The 18,912-nt window shown below is 38.4% G+C and overlaps 1 protein-coding gene across 2 annotated transcripts in view; it reads right to left on the reverse strand.

Moving 5' to 3' along the window:
• The window catches only part of LOC128867644 (BTB/POZ domain-containing protein Tiwaz), a 146,037-nt gene that overhangs the window by 113,816 nt on the left and 13,309 nt on the right, over window positions 1–18,912 (reverse strand). The window lies entirely within an intron of this gene.

Raw genomic sequence — 18,912 nt, forward strand, 5'->3', positions numbered from 1 at the left:
GCCGAATATGATTCGCGAAACATTTATAATGCAGTTGAGGCTGGCCTGTTTTTCCGTGCATTACTCGATAAAACATTTGTAATAAAAGGTGAAAAATGCACAGGTGGAAAAATGGCTAATGATAAGCTCAGGATTTTACACTGCATCAATATGGCTGGAGAAAGAGAACGCCTTTTTGTTATTGGGAAATTTGCCATCCCTCGGACATTTCGCAACATAAGTTTGAACAATTTACCAGTTACGTGGCGATAAATGAAAAGTCTTGGATGACGTCTGACTGTCATGCAGTCCGATAGAAAAATGCAACTTCAAGAGCGGAGCGTCGTTCTATTTTTAGATAATGCGGCTTCCCATCCTCGCGATCTAAAATTGAAAAAATGTTAAAGTTATTTTTCTATCAGCAAACACAACAGCATTTTGTGATCTCCTTGACCAAGGCTTGAAGTTCATGTATAAATCGTTATTTTTAATGAACATTTTTTTTCGGAAGGAAGAGACAAATTCTGCTATGGAGTTGTCAAAATCAATCAATTTATTAGATGTTGTATATTTCATACACAAAGCGTTGGAGCAAGTAAGTCTCTAGACAATACAAAATTGTTTCATTAAATTTGGGTTTGGGAAAACTTATATGCCCACTAACGATAGCTGTTGGGTCCCAGAAGATGAGCTTCCGCTACAGCAATTGCTCAGTTCTCCAACGTTATTAATCGAGTCCAGAAATCCAAGTTGACATGGAAGATTATCTTAATTTTTATAATGAAATATTCATTAATGATGAAAATTTGGAAAATATCAGTACTGAAGTTTTAACTGTTTGGCCATCTCGTGTGAAGAGGAAATAGAAAATGAGACTGACTACAAGTTAACTTCCTATAAAGAGGTTTATTTAGCTATAAGAAAACTAAAAGCTTTTTCTCTAAGCCACAACGGCCTTAAAGGTATTTACCTGCTTACCGCTCTTCAAATACATCTTCAAGATATTGAAATTAATATTGAAAAACTCGCCAAGCTAAAATTTCTGACATTTTTAAGTCAATTTGAATATCTTGTATAATAAATTTTGTTTAATTCTTGAAAGTATTTTGATGCAAATCCTTGTTTTTATGAACTCTTATTACATTTTTCTCATAAGCGAAAAAATTTGTCAGCCCCTTAGGTGTAAACTGTACTAATATTATATCATTAATAAAGAGAACAAGAAGAAGATTCCCTAAAATACTGCCTTATGACACCCCTGAAGATGCAATGAAAGGTTCCGAGCATTCACTCTCAATCGTTCCCACACATCGCCTATCGAATAAATAAGATTTCAATGACTATAATGACGTAATATAATTGTACAATAAATTCTATCAAATGCTTTAGAAAAGTAGGTGTAAACACACTCGACTCGGAAACCTTCAGCAAAAGCAGCTAAGTTACAAACTGTAGACCCATAAATCCATGTTGATAGGGCGAAATTAGACTTTTAGTGTCAAAGCACATTTTCTCATTTACAATTCCTTCGAAAAATTTGAATATAATAGAAAGCCTCGAGATCGGCATTTAATTGCACACACCATTATTTTTGCCCCTTTGGAAAATATAGGTAATAGTTGTGATTTTCCAATCGATCCAAAATCTACAGAATATAGAGATTTATTAAAAATTAGTTTGAGAGGAATAACAATAGCCGAGAAGTTTTTGAGAAAAATTACGGACATGCCATCCTTATCAGTCTACGAAGAAGTTTTTAAACCCAAGATCCGATTCTCAATGTCCAGTGAAACATGGGTTAAATAGCCAAAATTCAAGGGTGAAAGTAGATTATCATGACAAGAAGAAAACGAGTATGCATCAGCACTAGAGAAATTAGATTTGCAAAAATCGGCTATCAAATTGGGTGTTGTAGCAGAATTGTTTTTAAAATGAACTGTAGAACGGGTTTCAGCTCTTGAATTTTTAGATTTAACAAATCGCCATGAGGTCTTAGAATTTGACTCAATATTCTCTTCAATCCTAAGAATATAGTTCCTGTACGGAAAATCATTTAATTTTCGAGCACGAGGATGATCTCTACTGCAATACTGATGTACACGCATTTTTGTTGGCAAAAGCGATGACTTGAGCTGTAAAATGCAGAGATAATTTAAGGCAGAACAACTGATGGATACTATGCTTGTGCCTATAGAAGGCTGGTATACTGTTGGCGAAATGCCAAATAGACCTCCACCAAGTAATGACTAACGTCAGTTTCATTGAAGGCGGGAAACAAAGCCAGCACCTGACAAGTCCGACTTCCAATTCTTTGCGTCACCTCAACGTCTTAATTTACGAGAAGAGCCACTCTATGAAGATAGATTTCGCTATTCGCGACATGAGTAGTAAACTAATTCGAAGTCGTACTACTTCGTTCTTAACCATAAATTGGTTTCATTACTTCAGTTTTTCCCTGCAGGGGTGGCATTTGTGCTGTTGACAATACGCACAAACACACACCACATGCAAAAATGCATTCGTATATATGTAAGTACATGTGCAGATACTCGCATGTGTTGGGCTTAAACGCTTTTCTTCACACACTTATACATATAGCCATTCATAGATTTATAGTGGATGAGGAAGAACGCATGTGCCTGTATGCGTGATGCATTTCGAGTAATTTATATGAAATGAGCTCCAAGTTGGTTTTAAATGCGAATGAAATTATAACCGTCGGCATTAATTTCTTTTCACCGTCACCGTCATCATTGTCGCCGATGCCATCAATGACAGCGCAACAGCGCGACGCCTCCTGAACTTCCCATACCACCGTTCTTTATGCCTACCGCGGCTCCGCTTCTTCGTGTTTGTTGTACGTATGCCTGCATTTGCTTACAGCAACTGGCATGCGACAGGATACGTGAAAACGAATACATATAAATGCTTTTATGACTCTGTTATATTTTTGTACACGTGCGAGTGTGTGCGTGTGCGTATGCGTTCATCCCTGCCTTTGGCTTTGCTCTGCTTCCTTTTTCTGCGCTTCGCAGTCGTCTCAGTTTCCTTGTAAGTTTTTCAAGCTCGACGCTTCAGCGTTACTTCTAGCTAGGATGTCGCATGTCTCAATGCATTCCTTTTGCCGCACAGTCTTGTGCCTACCACCGCATTGAAGCAATAGTAGGAATGTTGCATGTATTTAGCAGACTCATATTGCTGGCGGGCTTTATGACGTTGCCGACGATGGCGGCGATAGCAGCAGCGCAGCCCTGCTGCTAGTTGATTGTGACGCTCTAATTTACCTCAAAAGCTGCACTGTTATCTCGTCAAACCCTTGCTCAGCCGCCTCTTCACTTCATTTCACCGCACTCTACATGCGCCCCGCCCATCCGGCGCCAACCCTACAGCCGATTGAGATGCTACACTAATTACAGCTGATTCGCCTCCGGCATATTTGTTTCGAAATATTGCTCGCGGTTAATTTATCACAAGTTTTTCTTTGCATTGCCAGCGGCTGAAAAATGTTGCCAATGCCTTTGTTATTGCTTTTATTGTTGTTGCTGTTGCTGCCAAAGCTGTGTGCTTTTACTTCTATTTGTGTTGTTGCTATTTTGTCATTGTTCTGGTTATTTCTATCAATGTTGTTGCCTTGTTGTTGTTGTTGTCGTTATAGCTAGCGGTGTTGTCGTTTTGTGCAGCTGTGAAATTGTGATCATCCCCGTCGCGTATCGCCGCTCAGCGCACGTTGCTCATCACTGCACAACCGCATGTCTAAGTATACCTTCATATTAAAATTTGTTAGCCGCTGGGCTTTAATTCTATTCTTTATCGTCATCAACTGCACACAGCGCCAACATCATGATTATCATTTGCGTTTTTGTATCAGCTACAATAACAACAAGCTGGCTCTAACGAACATCATTATGTTCCTCATGTTCAGTCAACGTCATCGACATAGCAATTATTTTCAAATCATAGCCAGCAAAGTGGCCTGCAGTTAACGGTCTGCACTACCACCGATACTCGCATGAAAATCATCATCATCGTATTCGTTATCATCACACACACATTGTGCATACATATACATGTTCATATATATATATATATATATATATATATATTATATTTATATTTATATATACATAGATGTATGCACTCACACATAGGTATGGTATACCATCACCATTGTCCGCTCTTCTGCCGTTGGCATTTCACAATTTTTATTGAAGTTTGATTATATGTACTTTGTTTTATTTTTTCTCTTCTCTGCTTATTGCACTTTTTAATTTTTAAAAAAGTCTCCTTTTTATTTTCACATGTGCGCAGCTCAATGAACATACAATATTTACTCACTCATGCACATTCCTATTACATACCCCCATATGCGGGGGGATCATTAAGAGTTCGCATACCACCGATTGTGCGGAGAGCAAACAAGCACAGAGAAGAAAATAAGAAAGTAATGCGACCTCAAATTCGAATAAGCCACAGACGTCGTTATGGTTTTATGAAGCCAGCATGCTGAAGCTTAGTTTAGATTAGGTTGGATGGGCTACTGTTAAAAAGTAAGACTCATTATAGTATCCAGGAAATGTTTCCCTAGCCCTATTCGTGAACTGCAGATTGATGCCGTACTGTCGAAGTGATTGTAGGAATATTCAACATTCTTCAAAACATTTCGAGTTGCTTGTTACCGACCAAAAGGCCTTTGTACGCAGCTTATTGGTCTATAAAGAGGGTATTTTTGAAGAAGTTGTAATGAGACCATAGGTGAATTCTAATTTTAGGGGTATGCACGTCTCGAGGGTTTTCGAGCAAAAAAAAAAAGGTCGGCAGGTCTCAAGCTGTGATTGCCAAAACAAAAAAAAAAAAGAAGTCAATTACTCAGCTCAGATTATAGACGAACGCTACAGAGCTCTGGAAGCCTTTAAATTTCTGAAAATTGCTGGAAGCATGGACAAGAACAATTCTATCTATTAAAAATCGAGCGTGATATTGTGCTTCAACCACATTTTGTGGGTTTCGCCCTAAGCCTTAGGGAATTCTTAGCTGTAGAATATTTCAAATATACGTATATGTCGATAGGTGTCATATCCTGAAGTATCTATAGCCCCATTTGAAGTATTAAGTCGTCTTCTTCTTCTTCTTAATTGGCGTGGTAACCGCTTACGCTATTCTGGCCGAGTTTAACAACCCTCATGTTCCTTCGCCATCGCTATCGTCAAAAGGTCCAAAAACCTTCCGCAGAATCTTTCTCTCAAACACTCCAAGGAACACCTCATCGGATATTGTCATCGTCGAAGCTTCTGAGCCATATATTAGGACGGGCATGACGAGAGCTTTATAAAATGTTAGAGAAGACTTTGCCACTGAATTGCCATCTTAACACCTCATTTAACCATTATATTCTGCAATTCTCTTGAAGATTCTACATCATTATGTGATCCATTATGCGCAACAAGAAATCCTCAAACCAAAAAATTTCACATTTGCAAACTGTGAAGTGAACATTTGTTAGTGCCCCCATACCAAATATGCTCAGGATTTCTATACTTTTACGTCGTTTGCATTTATATGAGTTTGTGTGCAAGGCTTGCAAAGAATTGTGTCCAAATTCGTTGTTGAAATTTTTCGATGTTCTAGTTTGCCATACAATTTCTCGCCTTTGCGTTGGCACTTTCATGAGCAGTTGTCAAAAAATGTGGAATATTTCTGACCAAGTAAAAGAGAAAAATGTTATCTCCCCACCAGTGAGTACCTTTAAACGTCGCTGCATCCGTGCTGCTGAAAAAACTATAGTACATTCTAAAAACAACAATTTCAACATAAAAATTAATAAAAGGTTGAAAATACATATTTCAAATTTTATAAATGCCTTTATTTTGCACGCAAAGTAAACAGTAAGGCAAACGAAAGATATTTTTAAAATTTTAGTGCATATTTTTTTTTGATATTCTTTTAAAAATACATTCGTGTGAATTCGCCAAACATATGAAGCATACAAAAAAATCCCTTTTGTCAAACAGAAACTCTCTAACTCCCTTAAAAATATTTCATTAAGACTGTTATCTAGTGTGATGCGGAAACATTGACTTAAAGTGTTCAAGAGACATTGAAACATTTTGTGGAAGATCAATGAAGGGACGATGAACTGCATGAACTTTATGAATGCATTGACATAGTCAGAGCATAACGATTCCACTGCGTCATACTATCGATTCGATATATGCTCACGGTGACATGGGAAGAGAAAGTAATCCTCTCGTTCTGGTGGGTTAACGGATGGAAGCAGAGTAAATTCCGAATCAGATGGTCGGTACTACTGGGAATATATATCTCCAAGCAACTTCCTATTCTTGATCTACTTGAAGAGATAGCCCGATACATCAAATGCGACAATAAGATGAATTATTAATTAACAAAATTCACTCTTTCTAGGCATAATAACAAACATTCCCATTATTTACGAAACACGATTTTATTCCTGTCGCTGCTCTATCTCATAATTGGCGTGATATTCGCTTTAAGGACGTGAATCATCAATGGATTTTTGGCAAAACAGTCGTTCTTGGCGGTATTCCACTAAAAAGTCGAACTGTTGGAAATTAGTGATCAATCGACATCGCCGAGACGTCTGATAATGCGATTATCGAACTTGGCACGCAATCGATTATCTATATCGACTGTGCCACTTTCTGTGGCATAGCGCCATCCTGCTGTAACCAAAAATTGTCCAACTTCATGTCTTCCATTTCCGGGAAAAAACCGTTTTATCTCTCTAGCGTTCACCGTTGATTGAAATGGCATTTCCAACAGTATTTCCAAAGAAAAATGAGCCAATGATACACCGATTCAAAATTTGCACCAAACTGTCACTGTCACAGTTGGGCCATGAGTCGTCCTCGTTGTGCGAAGCAACGAGCCGTTTCAACGGAAAGCAGAGAGCGAGAGTGAGAGCGATGTTAGATAAGTGGGTTTAAGTGCGCGTGTGGCGAGTTGGTTAGCATGTCATGGAGCCTACCTTGCATGCTGGACGTACACATAATGAGTCTGTCGCGGTTAATTCAGATAAGGAGTTCAACCATCTACAATATCCAGAACATGCTACGAACAGCGACTTATGAGGCAGCGGTCGCTTCTCGGCAGGCAAACCTCCGAGTGTATTTCGGAGTTGGCTTGAAACTGTAGGTCTCTCCATTTTGTGGAACAACATCAGGACGTGCGCTACAAGTAGGAGGAGGAGCTCGGCCAAACACCCAAAAAGGGTGTACGCGCCAATTATATATTTATATATATGTGTATTTATAATGAATCCTGAGTACGATGCATACATATCTGTGCTTTCATTCACTGTTCCCTATTAGTCTCTGGAGGCAGGAAATGAATGAAATGTTTAGAGATGTAACTACGTATTTATTTTCAAATGAGAGAGCGATTTATCTTATTGTCGGGTTCGAATATTAAGCAAACGTCAGCTAAAAAATGCTGAGGAATTCTTTGGTGGTTGAGGCAGCTTCGAGATAAAAAAGTTTTACAGTAGAGATAGGTAGGCGGGATTTAATTGGGGACGTCTAAAGTGTGGAGATTTATATTTTCTGGTAAAAAGAGCTGGTGCTAGTTTTGTCAGAGTTAGCTCTGAGGCCGCAGCTGGCAGCTAACGACTGAGTACAGCCATGACTGAGGGAAACGGTCCCGATACCATTAGAACCAAGTCATCGGCGTATGCTACTGCCTTTACCACACTCATATTTAAACGAGTTAGAACTTTCGATTGCCCAGTTGATAGTTGCCAGGGAAACCTCAGATTTCCCCCTGCCGACTCGCGTCACCATTACAAGTTGGAGCAAACGATTTTTCGTAAAATGGGCATTAATAAAAATTTTTAAAGATTCTTCGGCGGATTCAGCCCGCTCCCTTTGTCTCTTTTGACAAAAGGTTTACATGAGTGGCCCTTGGAGGGGCCAATTTTTCACTGATTCTATGGATTCTTAGTAATCTTTCCAGGAGTTGCGCTTCGCATTTCTAATGGCTTTCTTATATTCTCTCAAAATTACCCGGTAAGCTTCAAAGTTTCTCATTTGATAGCAGCCATTGAAAAGTCTCTTAACCTTCTTTTTCGAGCCGGTCTACGTCAACAAGAAGGAAAGTTTTTATTGCTGAAGGGTATGGGGCTGGCAGTGTGATAGGACCTCTCTTACTACTGTTCAGTTTCTATTCGAAAAGTTGTTGTGAAAAGAGTTCTGCCAGTTTTAGGGTTCCTACATGGAGATAAGGTTTCCTGAACGAAATCGATCTCAAAAAGGATCAGCCTATGATCCGAAAAATAGCTCCTTTGAGAAACCCTCCAATTATCAACTTTGACGGCAGACGTATGTATTTGACTAGAGATTAATGTCAAGAACTTCTTCCCAGCCGCTTGATGTTTCCGATGCTGGAAAAGCATGTGTAACCCACTATAGCGGGGTACATCATGCGTTTGGATTTTGAGTTATCATGTTATCAGAAATTTATATGTTATAACTTTTTTGTTTATGAGTTTAGCAAAATGTTGGAAAGTAAACTTTTAATAAACTTTGAAGTATTTAGTTTAAGTTTATTCAGTTTTAAGTTTAGTAGTAGAACAGTACGCAGAGGGCATTTGACACTATTGAAAAACGCTTTTTAGAATGTCCTACGCGCACTCTACAATAATGCTAATAGAGAGCTCGTTTCAAAGGCAAATAAAGCGAAATATTTGCTATAGTTTAAGACAAGATTCGTTCTCCCCCCTCTTTTATTTATCGCAGTACGGGATACTACATATATTAGAGAAAACAAATCGCGAAGCCCAGGCGACATTCAATGGCGGCCGTTCCAAAAGCTTGGAGATCTAGATTATGCAGGCGACATAAGCTTTATCCATCACACATTTGCTGGTATTCGATCAAAATTTGAGAAATTAATGACAAATACAGAAACCATAGGCCTGAAAGTAAACATTGCAAAAACTAAATTAGTGCGATAGGAAACTAACAATACCAAGCCCCTCGCTGTAAGCTCTGCTGATACACTTGTTAAAGTAGAAGATGTTAGCGAGTTTTGCTACCTGGGTAGCATAATTGCCAAGAACCGAGCTACTGAAAGTGGGGTATCCAACCGTAACATATGGGCTGAAAAGTTCCAGGCCTAACAAAGAAAACATATTTGTTTTGATCAAAGTTAGTTTTATTCAGGAACGTAATTTCCATCAAGAAGAACGAAATCATTCCAGCGCCGCGCTAGCATTTCAATGTAGAACGATTTATCTTTTGCCTCAAAATAGGCGCCAGTTTCAGCGATAACCCTTTATTCGAGCGAAATTTATACTAGCGAGCATCGCACGAACTTGTGAATAGAATATCATGAAATTTTAACAGCTGTATTTTTAAGGTTAGTGCTAACTGAAAAAGAGGTGAATGCAATAAAACTGGTGCCATCTATGTGTTAGGCCTGGGACGTTTCAGCCCATGTGTTATAAACAAGTTTTATAAATTGAGCAAAATTTAAGCTTCACGAAATATATAACAAATGAAAATCTACTAGCATTAACAATGCCAGAACCTGTTAATATCGAGATAAAACGTCGGAAATGGCGTTGGATTCGGTATACTTTGCAAAAGGAAAATAATGGCATCGCTAAAATGGCACTCGAGTTGAAACCCCAAGAAGAAGAACGGGATATGCTGAATGTCAACAAATGGGTAACTGGGCTTATATTTGAGCAATCGCACCAAATCGTGATAGATGGAATGCGTTCGTCTGCGCCCTATGTTCTAACTAGGAACGATACTAAATGGTAACGTTACATTCATTTTCTTTTGTATTCAATTTCATGTCAAGAGGAAAAAGACTGGAATAATGGCATATTTCTGTTGAAAATTATATTGACAATAATAGTAGTAAAAGAAAATTCGGCGGTTTTTTACAAGGATCAAACAAAGACTTTTTATGTTGCCAAAATGCTGAGTGTAAGATTTGCATGCAGGCGTGTGGAATTTTGCAACTTTTTATATTATTTATATATTTTATAATAATAACAGCCATTACCGAGAAATTATTTTTCTTCGAATTGTCCCAATCAGTGAAATTGAAACCACTATTTTAGTAAGCGAAATGCACACTTTTTTAAAAGGGCAGACATTTCCATGTCCACGGAAAATACGTATAGACTTAGTCACATGGGTGTGTATGTGCGCAAGGATGAATGTAATTTACGATGACATCCCAGCCACTATTGTTCTGTATGCCATTGCAGTTATTAATCGCTGATGTGTTTGTAATTGTTGCGGTTATTTCAGCTATCAGCCACATTTCAACGCTGCAATCAGCATTTCTGCCATTTAAGTACTAGTATCTGTATATGTGTGTGTGCCATATTCCATACATGTGTATGTGCGTCAATGTGTGCGCATACTTATATATTTCCCATTGTTACTCCTCAGCGTTGCTTTTGTTTTTACTATTGTATTATTATAGCTGTTGGTGCTATCGCCATTGATGCGCCAGCCCTGCAGCTTGGTGGATATTTTAATTGCGCCCAACAAACTCACACACATACACACACACGAGCATATTTTTATACATAATACATGTGATGTAGAGAACATTTGGCGCCTGCAGTGCCAACTTTCCCATTTTACCAACACATGCGCACGTCTGCTTTTACACGCAAGCACACAACTGAAAGAACGTATGTTTGTATGTATTTGTGCTTATAACTTCGCAATTGTTATTACTCTCTGACATTGCTCGCAAATTTTGACATTTTGATTTTACGAATTACAGGCTTTTTGGCCGATTTTTCACCAGCGGCATCAAATCGTTCCAACAACGTACACCAACAATAGTGCCGTTCGTGGGCCAGCTTGTGGTGAGTCCGTGTGATTGTGTACATGTATGCGTTGCACATACTTGTGGATGCTCATCTAACTATGTGTATGTATGTATGAAGCTAGTCTCGCAATTTGCCTTTAGTCCGTACATATTGGCATGCTGACGTTGACACAACGATGTTCCCTGTCGTCCTTACATACATACATACCAGTGTGGAAAAACAAAAACTTGCTAAACAATATTATTGGACTTTTTTAGGCGGTCATTCGGCTGTAGGGCCATTTTCGAAGTAATCAGAATTAAAAATATATAAATTTTTTGTAAAAATTGAAGCACAAATGTAGCAGCGATTGTGCAACAGTAACCGATGGGCATATTTTAAAATGTTCGTTGTTGACGTTGGCACAAATAATTTTTAGTGAAAGAACCCAAAGCAATGAACGAGTGTTTTCATAAACTTATGGAAATGTGTAAACCCAAATGCAACGCTGAGTATATATATGTATGTGTGCACACATATACAATGTATGCATCGGTTGTGGGAAAGTAAAAAGGGGAAATGGGCACTGAATTGAATGTTTCGAGGAAATTAGGTAAAGGGTAATACAGAGCGATAATTTTTAGTTTATTATGGCTGTGAAATACTTCGATTTAAAACTTTTCCAATATAGTACACAAGTGCAGGGTATTAAAAAAGAATGAGAAATAATTAAGGAGGTAATAGTATGGACAATGAAAAGGAAAAAAGTCAATAAACAAGAGTTCGCAAACTAACGGTTTTGGAGTTTTATTAAGAAATGCTCCTCTGAAACATTTATTTCCAATCATCTTACTAGGTTGTTCAATAAGTATTACGGTTTTATAAGAAAAACACAATTTTATGATTTGAAATACACTTTATTCTTCAGTATAGTCTCACTATAGCGGCCGCCGTAGGTTCGAATCTCGGTGAACCACCAAAATGAAGAAAAGGTTTTTTCTAATAGGCAGATAATGGCAAACGTCCGAGTGTATTTCTGACACGAAAAAGCTCCTCCTAAAAATATTAGCCATTCGGAGTCGGCTTGAAACTGTAGGTCCCTCCAATTGGGGAACAACATCAAGACGCACGGCACAAATAGGAGGAGGAGCTCGGCCAAACACCCAAAAACGGTGTAAGCGCCAGATATATATATATATATATATATAGTCTCTCTGAACATCAATACACTTGTTTCAACAAGATTCCTATTTATGAATTCCACAGTTGAAGAGAGAATCTGGAAGGGCTGCATCATTTGACGAAACACGCTTTCCACGCATGAACTTTTTTTGAACCTGGAAACAAATGGAAGTCACTAGGGGTCAAATCTTGTGTATACGGGTGATTGATGCCCAACAATTTGAACTTTAATTAATGGATTTTAGTCATTGTCAAAATGCTCTTGTAACACGGTGCATTGCCCTGATGGGAAAGATTTTTTTCTTTTGCAAATTTTTGTCTTTCTTCGCAAATTTCCATCAGCTGGTCTAAAAGGTTACAATAATTCAGAATTTATTGTTTTACCAGTTTGCAAGTAATCCACAAACAAAATTCCTTTCCCATCCCAAAAAACTGATGCTAACACCTTCCTGGCCGATTTCTGGGTACGAATTCATGTCGGAGCCGAAGAGCCAGGTTTACATCACACATTAACCTCATGTTTTGATTTAGGATCATGTGGATAGACCCAAGTTTCATCCATAGTGATGAATCGATGCACCAAATCTACTTTATACTTTCGAAAACGCTCCAGATGTTGTTGAGAAAGACTCATTCGAATGTGCTTTTGTTCCATTGTTAGCGAATGGGGTTCCCATTATGTACACAGCTTTCTGAAACCCAGTACTTCAGTCAAAATATTTCTTACACTGCCCAATGAGATGACTAGGGCTTCTACTAAATCTCTTTCAGTCACTCGATGATTTTCCAATGCTGCTATTTTTGGACGTCTTTGACGTGATGACATGGATCGTTTTCAAGGCTTGTACGACCACGTTTAAATTAAGCAACCTATCCTTCTACTGTACTAGTTGATGGCGAAGAGTCCTTATACACTTTCAACATTCGTTCACAAATTTCCTTTGCCTTAAACCTTCCAAAAATGAAAAGTCAATTACTACACGATAATTTGGATCCCGGGACACCGGAACATAGAAGGTAACGAAAAAGCTGATGAACTGGCAAGAGGGGGATCTACCATGCACCCTACTAGTATTCACTCCATTGGGTGCGGTCAAGAATGCAATTTCCCTAAAATACCTTCGAATTGCAGATTGTAGATGGAGAGCCCAGATGAAATGCAAAATCAGCAGAACGTTATGGCCCACCTACAACCTCAAGCAATCGTCGACATTGATAAACATGAAACGATGGGACGCCTGTAGACTCACGGCAGTCATAACAGGCTTCTGGTCTATCGGAGATCAAGCCGCCAAAGTGGGCATCCCTCACAACACATACTGTCATAGTTGTAAGCAACCGGAGAAAAAAGAAGCAACCTTCCATTTCCTCTGTGAATGCCCTGAACTATGAAAGGACAGAATGTTAACCGTGGGCAAACCGCTGTTCGAGAGTCTCGAGCAACTGTCAACTTAATAAGGTTCCTAAACCGCATAACTGTAAAACAATTTGGTAACGAGGATGTGGCAACAAAATGGTGCGGAAGCGCTAATTGGATTCTGGATGAATCACCACTCTAACCAACCAACCAACACGGTACTTGATTTTTCCTTGTAGAAAATACAGGGTCCGGCACTCAAAGTGTAACCAATGGTGCACGGGCATCAGCTGTCTGTTAGTTGACCAAATGACAGTCAAGAGTTTTGTTTACAAGCGTGCGGAAGCATTTTGCCGAGAGTAAACGCGAAAACAGAAAATCAGTAATGGATTTCAAACGTAATAGAGTGATTGCATTATACAAGTATTTGCCTAGGAAATGACAACCAGCGATTGTTCGTGGGCTCGAGCCCATTAAAATATTTTTGTTTATCGCACTGTTACTAGTTACAATGATATTGCTAGCGTCGCGAAACGTTATGGAGGTGGTCATCAAAAGACTGTAACGACACATGAAATGGTTCAAAAAGTGAAGAAGACGAAGTGCCAATCAAATGGCGAAAGATCTAAAAATATCTGACCGTAGCATCGGCGCATACTGAAAAATGTACTTAAAGTCAAGCCTTACAAGATCCAAAAGGCGCATGATCTCACACCAGAAGGGCAACAAGTCAGACATGAGAGAGCAAAGGAGTTGCTTCGCTTGGCCGAAAGCAGTCAATTTCCTGTTTTCTGAGAAAATTTTCAAATTGAGCAATTCGTAAACTCCCGAAACAATAGAGAATTTGAATCTTCGATTGGCCACCAGGAGGCAGCACCCGACACAGGCAATGGTTTGGGCCGCTGTAACCGCAGATGGGTCCTCTCTAGTCGTTTTCATCGAGCCTGGCAAAAATTGGGTGTGTACCAACATAACAAAAAAATATTTAAGCAAATAGCAACGCCCCCTCTTATGGAACCCCAAAACTTATTGAACAACCTAGTACAACGCGGCTTTGCACGCAGAATATCATAACTCAGAATTTTCAGGAAATAAGCGATAGATTCACTGGCTTATAAATTATATAATTAAATATTAAATTATATGCAATACAAATTATTAAAAAAAGTCAACTCCAAATTAGTATTTCCATATCTCTTAGCGAGGGAGCTGGATAATTCTGAAGGGCCTAGTTATCGAGACCATAAGGCCATAAATCTTTCAGCAAGACTCTACTCCTTCATACAAAGCGATTTCGGCACAAGATTGATTAGCTGAAATTTCCATAACCACATAACACCGAACCTATGGGTACCTAATTCCCCAGCCCTTAATCCCTTGGATTACTACGGGTAGGACGTAGCTGGGCGTGAAACCAATAAACATTCTCATGTGTCCATTTCTCCTTTGAAGGCTGCAATTAATAATTGTTTTCCACGTCATTCTTAGCCAATTCGGCTTCTATCTAAAATACTAAGAAAAATAGTTTTTTTTAACGAAGTTATCTTTAATTAATCCAAAGTTATTAGGAAAGATTAATGCTTACTCAAGTATTTTTAATGCTATTAACAAAATGCAAACTTGTACTTGACAAGTTTTTGTACTTGAGAATTTATTTTTGACATCTACTTTTTATTTACAAAACCGCTAGATGACACTATAAATAACAGTGTAATCGGAACAACTCGTAATCGCTCAGACCGAACTTCATTACGAATTATCGCAATTTTCAACTTGTTGACCTGACGAGTTTTCGTGATTCCGCTGTATATGTAATTTTTGAGTACTGCATTTGGAAAAAAGATGCAAATTTGAAAAAAAAAATTTGTATTCGTAACTTTTTTTGCGGCACACTCAGTGATCTGGCGGATTCGATATTCTAATACAGTGAAACCTCTTTTGGAGAGACATTCACGGTCAGTCAGCTTTTGTCCGCCCACTCAAAAGAGGGCACCTTCTCTTGAAACTTAAGATTTGGCATTGGTTGATTGGTTGATTTGGAATGAAATGTTCTCTCAAGCGAGTTGTTCGGCTAATAGAGGTGCGCATTAGGAGAGGTTACACTGTATTAGGTATTACTAATATTACACATTGTTAGGGATAATTCGCCCAATTGTACTCATTTAAATGCAAAAACATCAGATTTGAAGAAACAAATTTCATTTAACTCTGTATCACAATTCCCAGCAGAAAGCAGTATTTCACACACAAACATACGTATGCATGCACGAGTATGTGTTTATTTAAATTTTTATGCTTCTTGCTGGTTGCAACAAAATTAATCAGAAATGTTTACATTTCCAGAAAAACTTACAACAAAACGCTTTACCGTTAACGCTCGCAATATTGGCATATAACATATTTTTTAGTAATGAAGTAGGTGCTAGTGTGCGTGAATGGCTTGCGCATGTGTGTGTGTAGTATTTATTCATATGTTTTGTGTTTTGTGTGCTTTCGCCTTTTGCCACATTTTGGTCATTTAAATGCCACACAAAATGCCTGCTGGCCACTTTGCATATCAACTTTAAATATTTACACGCCTTGAAAAATTAATACAACAACAAAAAACTCTAGCACATGGCAATATAAAGTTTAAAATAAAATGCAAAAACTCTCAAAATTGAAGAGCAAAACAAAACTAAAAAACGACAAATTTAACCAACCAAACAACTACGAAACAATTACAAAAGCTTTTTTTATTTTAATTGTGTGACACTCTCATACGTACAAACGTACATTTAAGCACAACCAGACAGCAACTTATTTCTTGATCTTCCTCACTCACTCACTCACTCCTTCGCTCCTTCACTTTGGTTAATGTTTTTGTTTGTATGTCAGTTTATATAGTTTGTATGTATGTATATAGTAGAGTAGATATGTATGCTCGTCCATATTTTACAATAATAATCTGAGAGTGCATTTTGTATGGAAATGCAGGAATTTCCCTTCGGGCCGAATTGATAATCATATTTTGTTCAAGTCACGAAGGTTTACACAGTTTTATGTTGCTTTGACGTTTTTATGCTCTGTGGCGATATTTGTTATTTGTGGTTGTTGTTATTATTTTTGCCCCACCATACGCTTTCATAATTGTTGTTGGATTTCTTGTTGCTGCAATCCACTCGTGTGCATCGTATCCGTTGGCGTTGGCCACATGGACAACCTTCGCTTGGGCCGCCCATTTTACTGTTGTCGTTGTTGTTATTGTTGTTTTTGTTGCAATTTGTTTGGGGTCAAAAATGTTTAAACACATCTCAGAAACCTGTCAATGCGTGACATTTCACATTTACCTCATAAACTAAATGCAACGCTTCCCCCTGATTTTGTTTTTGTTATTACTTTTTGATTTTTGTTTTGTTTTATATTCACCGTTCCTGCTGCTGGCGTTTATAAACACACATAGCCATGCATACGTGTTCGTGTGTATGTGTGTGTTTATGTGTCCTTTTTCACATTTGTATGTGTGAATTAATTTTTAATGTATTAAAACGCCCTGCGGTTGGCTTTTCGAAAACTGACAGTTTGATATTTTCTGTTGTTACACACACACTTCTTCTCCTTCTTCTTCTTCTCCAATGCCTGCAAACATTTCACTCTACTTTACACATTGGCAATATAAAAAGGATAAAAACTGAGACAAAAAACTCTGGTGAATAATGCCTATGGGCATTAGGACCAGTTCCATACAGTCACCAGAGGTAGTTAGTCTTTAGCTTATTTGCAATTGTTGTTGTCATTGTTGGTGCTGGTGCTTTTGCTCTGCTTGCCATAATATGTATGATTTCTTAAAAAGGACCTTAAAACGAAAATAGCGTTAAGTTTGTGTATGTGTGTGTTTGAGTATGTCTCATAGCATCACATTTCATTGTAATAACACAACAACAACCTTTACAAAAAAAATCATAAATTAAGTCAACTCAAAAATCGCCGGAAGCGCACAATTCCCGTTTCTCCATTCCGTTTTTCGGCTGTAGTTCAGTCAGTTCATCAGCCCATCCGATATGTCATTGTGGTGAGTGGAGGGGCGTCAAACGACACAGATATTTTTGGCCCTTGCGTGCAAAACTCAATCATCATTATCATCAACTTTTTTGTTGTGCGCCAGTGTATATGTTCAATGTACCTCAGCCGCTGTCATTCGCGTGGCCAGTCTCCCTCCAGTTGCCAGTGTCATTGCCGTTGTCATAGTCATCAAACTGACATTTACCTCCTTGATTGATAATCATTTTCGTCCGCACCTTTAATTTTTTAAAAACTTAAAAACGGTAATTTTCGTTATATAGCGGCGACAAATGCAACGCAGTAACTCAGCTCGGTCAGTCGCTTTGATAGATGAACAGTGTTCAAGAGTTGTGCAAGTAGGCATCAGAATTGATGAGAGAAAAATGTTTGAGCTCAACGTCTCTGCATTGACGTTAGATTGTAATAAACAGCAGGATTTTGTACTTTTGCATGAAGTGCAACTGCGTGTGCTATCAGAACTAAATCTCTTGTAAACCATAGTCGCGAAAAATTTCCACGTAAATTCAGCATTAGAATTGAAGTCTGAGCAAAAATATAAGACGCTAGCTGGTTCCTGAGGCTTTGCTTGCATATACAGTCTGTGTCAGAAAAAAAGAACCGCAATTATTCATGCAGTATAAAAGATATACCTATATTTTAAATTTTTTTACATGAAAGTATGTACAAAACTACAAGTTGCAATTACTCAATAAGCCGTGTAGTCTTCATCGGTGTCGAGTATAGCCTGGCATCTTCTTCATGCTTTGAACCAGATTTTCTGTATAGCTCGTCGACAAACAGGACTAGATTTTGCGAGCTTGACGCACAAGTTGCTTTAAATCATGGACTAACTTCCCGGCAAGATACGTTTGCATAGTTCCCCACACATTTTCAATGTGATTGTTTTGTTGTTTCTCAATGTGTTTTTCTGAGAGCAGTGGTTTTGATGATGGGGGAGGGTAGGATTTGTTCGCCTCCTTCAGTTGACGTTTGATGGTGTTGATACTTACATCTATTCCCTTTTTAGCAAGAACTGATCGTGAGGATGAGTGGATAATTTTCACAAAGGCTTTTTAGGCACAGTAACTCACAAGACTACGTTATTTCACACGTAAACTTGGACAAGAGGCCTGGTTTTGTAATAGAATGGTTGGCAGAAGGGTTCAGAATTCGATTACCGCGCATACAAATTCTTTATGGATGCATCCAAACTGGTGGAAGGAGTAGAAATATATTCGTATGTAGCATATTTCAAGCTGAGATCTATGCTATAACCAAATCAGCTGAATTAGCGTTAGAATTTACTCCCCTCGATACTCGCCCAAACATCCGCAAAGTTAGTCAACCTGCTATTAAAACAATTAAGGCTGTAATGACTAACTCGGAATGTGTGCAACACTGTAGATTCAAAATGGACGAGCTCTGCGAGAATATACAGGTCACAACTTACTGGGTACCAGGGTTCAAGGAATATGCCTCACTCTCGGTTTAGAAGGCGGAACTAGATTAGGTACTAATTTTGGAAGCATAGTCTATATGG

Source organism: Anastrepha ludens, chromosome 6 (genome assembly GCF_028408465.1).
Source record: "Anastrepha ludens isolate Willacy chromosome 6, idAnaLude1.1, whole genome shotgun sequence".
NCBI lineage: Eukaryota > Metazoa > Arthropoda > Insecta > Diptera > Tephritidae > Anastrepha > Anastrepha ludens.